Raw genomic sequence first — 8,789 nt, forward strand, 5'->3', positions numbered from 1 at the left:
ATTGAATGACATATTGTAAGATAAGTAGGTATAACAGTCATATGCATATATGCAAAAAAAGGAAAAAAAAGTTCAAAGTTAAGATTATAGCAAGAGCTATTAATATTTTATATAAAAATAATGATACTGGTATAGTTCTATATCATGTGTCTTTCCATTTTTTATATGTATAAAATTAATACTATATACAAAATATGTACACTTCATTCAGGGAGGTTAACTTGAATTCGTACTCTACCCCCACTAAATACTGACTCCAAGTTTGCAATTCTTGCATGCATTCTGTGCATTGTGAACAGCACTACTGCAAATACAGTCCAGAAGATTATAAAGACAGTAGGTGCTGGGCTATACACATAATATGGGTTGAACATACTCAAACTCAAATATTCTCATGGTTTCATTGTTTCATTGATTAGTTGCATAGTTTCAAACTTAGGTGAAGTCATCTTAATACTTGTGCTCGTGTTTAACTCCATATTAGGTAGTGGGTGGAAATGTTTGTGTGTATGATTGGGGATGGCGTAGTGATTGAAGGTGGATGGATGGCGTAAGTACCGCACAGTAGTCTGGTGCTATGTATAATCCTGAGGCTGAGGTATGGGATGGTGGTATATCTGGACAGATTATGTAAACTGATGTATTATGAGTGAAATAAAAAAAACTGTGAGTGTCCGATGCGTTGATGGTGTACAAGCTTATCTGGAGCAAAAGTGAAGTTGCAGTGATGATGAATGTTGTGATTTCTTATGATAGCCGTTTCACAAGGGACTGTTCCAGTAGGCTGAAACATGTACGCAGGACAAAGGTGAACAGGATGTAAGAATGTACGGCACTTTCGTTCAATCGTTGATTTACATGCGAAAGTGACAGTGTTCCATCTTTTGGAGACCATGATGAGTTCGGTGTCTGTGTTGATGATGACCAACATGTTATTATTCTTAGAAGGGAAGGGTAGTATTTGATATACTGTGAACAGGTCGTCAGTTAAGAATGGTACATGAACTACTACTGATGTTGGTGTTAGTGTTGCATCTAAATATGGATAATATTGCATGAAATCCCCACTTCGGAACAAAGGCTTAAATTTATGTTTATGTATGCCTTGGCTAATTATCTGACGTAGCTCATGAACTGGAAGTAAGTCAGTTGTGATCTTGCCATTACCGGCATTCGAAATTCCTTGCATAAGTGCCCTGTAATGAACTCTAGTGTTGTCCAATTGGAGTAGAATTGTGTCAATGTGTTCCGTGATGATGGAGAAGTGTTGGAAAAGTGTTATGTTCCCTTCCATGGGATTTATTTTATCTACACTTTGGAGAGCTATGTTTTCCGCCTTTTTCAGATTTTTCACGATTGTCTTCATTGCTGAGTTATATCCGATGACGAATTTATCTTGGTATGTTAGTACCTGGGCTATTTTATTAAATTTGTAAAACAATTAACTCTAAGCCGTTGGCCACCCCGTTTGGGATACATGGCATCTGGCAATGAATGAATGAATGTTGTTTATTTCTTGAAGGTCTTCCTCTGTAGCTAATCCAAAGATGTTCCCAAGAATTGCACCACCCAGGTCAAACAAACCGCGTTTTTGGCATGTACGTGTGATGTTGCTCGTGTCGCTCAATACCTCCGTTCCATGAGATGGGAGATCTTGGATATTGATGAGCATAGTTGACTCCGCCTGTTCTATTTTCCATTTCGTTAACTTCACTATTTCACCCACTTCCTTTGTGTTACGTGCTTGTGAAACATAGTCTCCTATCATTAAGTCCAGGGTCCTCATGGGTTTGGCGATGTACTCTAAATAAATAGGTAATTCGTATAAGTAATCCAAACTGATTTCAGTACCCATGACATCTTTTACGATTGACGTCGTGGCCGTTGGAGCTATGAGGCATCCTTGCCGTACTATGTGTTGGGGGTCTAAGTCAGCATATCCTCTTGCTATGTAGAGGAGAATCCATAGCATAAGTCCCTTCATCGTTACCTACCAAAAAAAAAAAAAAAAAAAAACTATTAATTTTCTAATATGGTCATGCTGTGGTCGATGGTAGTGATGTTGTGTGTTACGGTTGACTAACGGAGAACAATAACTTGCTTGTTATTTCATTTACAGAAGAAGTTTAAATTGATATTTAAATCATGTAAATGATGCACTGTAGATTTTTTTTTTGAACAGTTGCACCTATGTTTGATTGTTTGGTATATGACCTTAATTTATTTTTGTAATTATTGTTTTCTTGATTGGTTTCATGAGTTATGTTCGGTTGTTCGGTGGTAACCGAGGTTGTATAATTACACGTATTGGATAATTCCCTTGAAACTCGTTTTAAATGGTCAATATGAACTTGTTTCTCCTCGCCACTTGACAGTGTCCTAATTAAAACTATGTTTGCTTTTATGTTAATTACTCTGTATGGGCCCACCACTGCCACTAATTATAATATGTGAATCTTGGTCTTGTAATATGTTAATCTTGAGATTTGGTTTTAGTTATTGTGCTAGTCGAAGGCATTAGAAGCTAAAGATGAATACAGGGAGTTGATCTTGATTTATTATCTTCAAGGAAAGTCTAAGTTGAGCAGTGTATATATTACACAGGAGCTTAGATTTACTAGTTAAGTTCTCACAGGACCCCTCTTCTTATCTCCTCTCTTCACAACCTTTCGGTGCTATAGTTAGCCCCTTTCTGATCTCTAATCCCTGCATTCTTGTTTAGGAGGGCTCGTGTCACATGGGCTACACTGCCATTGGAAGATTCTAGAACCCTGTATGTCTGTGTGTATGTAGTGCCTCTGGTGTCCACGGCATACTGTTAAGTCTTGCTGAACATCTTTCCTTTGGTCAATTCTAGCTGACACACTTCCTATTCCCACACCTTGGCTAATGTTCCTCTCTGTCTATCTATCTATCTATCTATCATGCTATGAGTTGCATTATTATAATATGGAGTCCTGACACATGGACTACTGTAATTCTTTCCATGGACTTACTCTTTCCATGGACTTATTCTTTCCATGGATTTATTCTTCCCATGGACTAATCCTTCCCAATGGACCTATTTCACCTATGGTCCTATTTTCCTCAAGGACATATTTCCTCTTCAGACCTATTTTCTCTATGGACCTATTTTCCACCATGGACCTATTTTCCACCAGGGACCTATTTTCCACCAGGGACCTATTTTCCACCAGGGACCTATTTTCCACCAGGGACCTATTTTCCACCAGGGACCTATTTTCCACCAGGGACCTATCTTCCACCAGGGACCTATTTTCCACCAGGGACCTATCTTCCACCAGGGACCTATTTTCCACCAGGGACCTATCTTCCACCAGGGACTTATTTTCCACCAGGGACCTATTTTCCACATGGGACCTATTTTCCACCAGGGACCTATTTTCCACCAGGGACCTATCTTCCACCAGGGACCTATCTTCCACCAGGGACCTATTTTCCACCAGGGACCTATTTTCCACCAGGGACCTGTCTTCCACCAGGGACCTATTTTCGTAACTGACCTATTTTTCCTCCATGGACATATTTTCCCATAGACCTATTTTCCCTCTCGGGGCTGTTTTCACTGTGGACCCATTTTCATCCATGGGCCAAAGGGGAAACACTGCATCCACTACACGGGCCATTGGTCTCTCATACACCTATTTTTACCCATTAGACCCTTGTTCCTATTTGGGTCCATTTCCCCAGGGACAATTCCCCATGGACCTATTCCAGCCATGGACCTCTTTACCCTACGGAGTTATTTTCTCATTATTCACACACCCACCCCATCCACTCACCCCTTCTCCCACCCAACCAACCATCCCTACCCACCTGCTCACCCCATCCACACCAACTCCACCCACCTTGTCCTCTTATTCACCCCTAACAACCGTACTTCACCCACCCACCCAACCACTCATCCTGTCCTCCCTACCCACCCACCTTACCCATGCTGAGCACTCTGCCTACCCTGCCAAGGCCACCCCATCCATCCACCCACGCGCCCACCCCACCGATCCCAGTTGCCCTGCCTACCCTGTCAATCTCAGCTCACTCACCTGCCCACTCATCCACCAGCCTACTCATCTGGCTACGAACTTCCGCAGGATGACTTGTAAGTTTAGAGAGAGAGAGAGAGAGAGAGAGAGAGAGAGAGAGAGAGAGAGAGACAGACAGACAGAGAGGCAAAACTGCGTTTACAGTAAAGATGGGGATCAGGTGTGTGCAAGAAGGATTAGATGATCGGGTGAGTGAGAAGGAATGAAGGAGAGAGATATGGTGTGGGTAAGTGAGAGGGGGAATGAAGGAGAGAGGAAAGGATAAGTGAGTGGGTGAGTCACTGAGATACGGTACCTATTTTCTCCCTCTGGCCTATCTTAACCGTGGATCTCCTTTTCCCCACTGGACCTACTTTAAACCATGGACCTACCTTAAACTGTGGACCTATTTTACCCATGAACCATTTTGGCACATGGACCTATTTTCCCCATGGACCTATTTCTCCCATGGACTTATGATGAGCATTTTTTTTTTTTTTAAGCCACCGTATTTCATGGATATATTTCTTCAGGGACCAGTTTTGTCTACAGACCTGTTTGCTCTATGGGTATGTTTTCCACCATAGACCTATATTTTCTATCATTGACTAATTTCCCTGCCATTGGCCTATTTTCCCCATGGACCTATTTTTTACCTATTGGACTCATGTTCTTGCTTGCCCCATTTCTCCAGGCACATTCCCCATGGATCTATTTTGTCATTATCTGCACACCCTCCCCACATCCATCAACCCACCCTACCTGCCCTCCAACGCACCCACCCCAACAACCCCAGTCACCCTCCCAACCCCACCCCACCAACCTACCCCACCACCCATTCTGTCCTCCCCATCCACCCACCTCACCAACTCCAGACATTCTGCCAACCCTGCAATATGCACCCCACCTACCCACCCACCCGCCTAGTCCCAGTTGCCCTGCTAACCCTGTTGTCAGGACTCTAAAATATCATAACACACTATATAAGAGCTGGTAACATATGTATGTAATATAGAGGTTAGATGAAACTCATGCCTAAGTGAGAGCTAGAGGAAATAATGTTTGACATTCTCAGTTAGGAGTTTCACACACAGCAAAGTGTGACACCTGATCGGAAACTCCCCAGGCTTAATAACAGATACCATCCTTTCAGCTGTTTACAGTGTGATATCCAGTGTCCTGAGTTTTTATGTTTTCTGCAATATGGTTGCATCCCTTTTTCTTTATCTCGATCCTCCCTAAGCTTAATGTAACATTCAGAGTTTGTGTAACCAGGATTTGCACAGTAATAACATAGAATAGACCTATCTCCCGAATGTGACCCTCGAGATGACTTTCCATATTTTGGTTTTTCTGTGGCATGGTTTCTGCTTGGACTACGTGCAAACTTTTGAGGCTGTCTATGGCCTGGTGTTTGATATCGCTGCCTTGATGTCAGCTGTTAATTGGTTTCTCTGTTTTGGGGTTGCGATCGTTTTTGTTCTGTGCTTGGGCTTATATTTATGGCTGCCACTTGTGTCTGTAATTCTCATTCTGACTGTATTGGGTTGTAATATTTCACTCGCCCCTGCTTTGCTACAGTTCATCTCTACCTCATTCATAAAATCTAACAAACACATTCCTGGGGTACATGCTACAGTTTCAGTAATTTTTAACATCCTGTCATGTAATTTACACAGTGCAGCTACATAATCAAGGATGTCTATGACATGCACTGGTGACATCTTCCCATCAGCTGTTACCCAATTTGAGTTCTGTATAGTGGCTAACAGTGTTTTCTTAATTGTGGACACATCTGCTGTTATTTCACCCAAGACATGTTTTATGGTATGTTGTCTCATAAGATCCACAATCTTATGTAATTCTGGAATTATACCGGGCAAGAAATTTATACCTCCAGAAAATTTCTTTAGGAATTCTGTCTTAAACTCATCATATGTCTGAACTTGTAAGAGCGTATCAGATCTACGCAGATCACCAGCTGGGCATCTTTCTTGGTTAATGCATGATGAAAAAGCAGCCATCTTTTCACTTTCATCTGTTATATGTTTCTTCACAAAAAGTTGCTCACATTGATTAATAAGGGACATCACGTCAATGCGGTCCTTTTCAGTGCCTGAGAATTTTGTGAGATTTTTATCCTCATTGGTACACAAACACCTGCTGTCACCAAATAATAAATATATAATATATCGTAGTTGTAAATATAATATATGTAGTCATCGCTGAGCTATTGTAACAGGGTGTTGATTTGCAGGGATTTTACGAAGGAGAGGATGTTCGTTGTACTTGTCGTAGATGGCAGGAGAAAGATAAAGAGAGTCTGGGGTTTGATTGCAGTTTATTTCCTTCAAATGGAAGTATCTCACAAAAGCAGTACTGAGGTGAGTTTTCTAGGGAGTACTGTATCTCACACTAGCAGTACTGAAGTGAGAGCGGTTTTATGCTACCTAACCCCGTGTGCTCCTTCCTGCCTCTCCTCTCCATGCCTCTTTTCTCTCCTAACCCCTTCTGCTCTGTCTCTCCCATTTCCCCTGTATATAACTGGTTGTGTCACGTGTAGGGCACGGATGTGTGGAACCTTCCCGAGACTGGGAAGTTTCCAATCAGACATCGCACTTTGGTGTGTGTGAAATTCCCACCACTGTCACCAAATATAATATACCATAGTTGTAAATATATATGTAGGCATCGCTGAGCTAGTGTAACAGGGCGTTGATTTGTAGGGATACTACGAAGGGATGTTCATTGTACTTCTCGTAGGTGGCAGGAGAAAGATAAAGATGAGTCTGGGGTTTGACTGCAGTTTATTTCCTTCAAATGGGAGTATCTCACAAGAGTAGTACTGAGGTGAGTTTTCTAGGGACTACTGTATCTCACACTAGCAATACTGAGGTGAGAGTGGTTTCATGCTGGCTAACCCTGTGCGCTCCTTCCTGCCTCTCCTCTCCGTGCCTCTCTTCTCTCCTAACCCCTTCTGCCCTGTCTCTCTCATTTCCCCTGTATATGACTGGTTGTGTCACGTGTAAGGGCACAGGTGTGTGGAACCTTCCCGAGCCTGGGGAGTTTCCGATCAGGTGTCACACTTTGCTGTGTGTGAAATTCCTAACTGTGAACGTGCAAATGTTATTTCCTCTAGCCCTCTCGCCTAGGCATAATTTTCATCTAACCTCTATATTACATATATACGTTACCAGCTATTATGTAGTGTGTTAAGATATTTTAGTTATGACACTGTCAACCCCAGCCAACCCACCAGTCAACCACCTGAATACCAACCTCGACCGGACGACTTGCAAATTACTACACACACACACACACACACACACACACACACACACAGAGGCACAAGTGTGTGTGTGTGTGTGTGTGTGTGTGTGTGTGTGTGTGTGTGTGTGTGTGTGTGTGTGTGTGTGTGTGTGTGTGCGAATGAGAGGGAATGAGGGAGGGAGGCAGGGTGAGGCTGGGTGAGAGAGAAAAGGAGTGAGAGAAAGAGATAAGTGAGCGAGTGAATCACCGAGTGACTGGGGGAATGGTGAATAAGAAAGAAGCCAGTTACATCGTTACATCTGTATGCAGACCACACTTACTTTACGGTCCCAACGAGACGATCCGAGAGTAATGCTGTAACAGAAAAGCTTTCCTCCAATCCAGCTGGAGAGACATAACCCACTAGACCACAAGGCATCCTTTAGTTGTTTATATGGTTACCACTTAATGTAATAATGTTTCCTGGGCTACATGAAACCATTTTCCTAGTCACTCAGTGTAAGGCCACTTCAAGGTAACATTAGGGGATCCCAGCCTTGTTTCTGCACGCTGATCAGTTTTCCAATTCTACGTAACAGTATTTCCAAAACTGCTGCTGAGTTGATATAAATGGGGCGTAAGTTTAAGATTCCAGAATTGGAACGACAGTGCTGGTTAGTGTACTGGTAAGGAGTATGGTATATTATCAGTCATCCAGTTCTCCTTTGCTCCATTAGGAGCGTAGGAGACAGGGGTTAGGCCTTTCAGGCCCCACATTGAAGGCGAGGGAGACCAGCCTCACTCGTTTGATGACGGTCTACTTAGCAGCAATATGTGAAGAATATTCCTAACTACCCTCAACTCCCCCCCCCCTCCCCCGAGAAACCCTACAGGTCCCATCCTGTTGAAGCACCTTAAACTAGAGGGGCACTCAGTTTCTCCGACAAGGACAATGTAATTTCCAAAGCACCTTCATAATGGGTTAGGTTTCCTCAGCACTGATTAGGGTTTCGCAAAAAGTGTTTTCCGGGTCCAGAATTTGTAACACGATCCGGATCAGTCCCAAAAGTTATTCGAATGTTCCCTGGGACATGGGCTATCTACCCACCAAATTTGGTCCAAATCTATCTTTTAGTTTTTAAGTAATCCTGCTGACACACAAACAAACAGGGGTGAAACCATACTCTCCTTGTCGGAGAGAACTACTAGACCACAAGGCTTCCAATCCTTTTTTTTTTTTTTTTTTTTTCCTCACAGGAAACTATTTGGTTCATAACTCAGTTGTAGAATCACCTGAAGGTTGTACTCTATCGAGTGAACAATGGGCTCCCCCACTTGCCACCAAGGAAGAAATATACATTCCAGTAATCATATAATGATCATATTCATATAATTATGATGGTATGCCTTGGGTAGGGAAGAACGAATTTGACATTGTAAAGGAATGTCAGGAAGCTGATTAAAAAGGGTAGAAGTTGGGCTGGATTCCCCCACCAC

Source organism: Coenobita brevimanus, chromosome 5, assembly GCF_032717465.1.
Source record: "Coenobita brevimanus isolate Jiangsu-jjx chromosome 5, ASM3271746v2, whole genome shotgun sequence".
In the NCBI taxonomy this organism is placed as follows: Eukaryota; Metazoa; Arthropoda; class Malacostraca; order Decapoda; family Coenobitidae; genus Coenobita; species Coenobita brevimanus.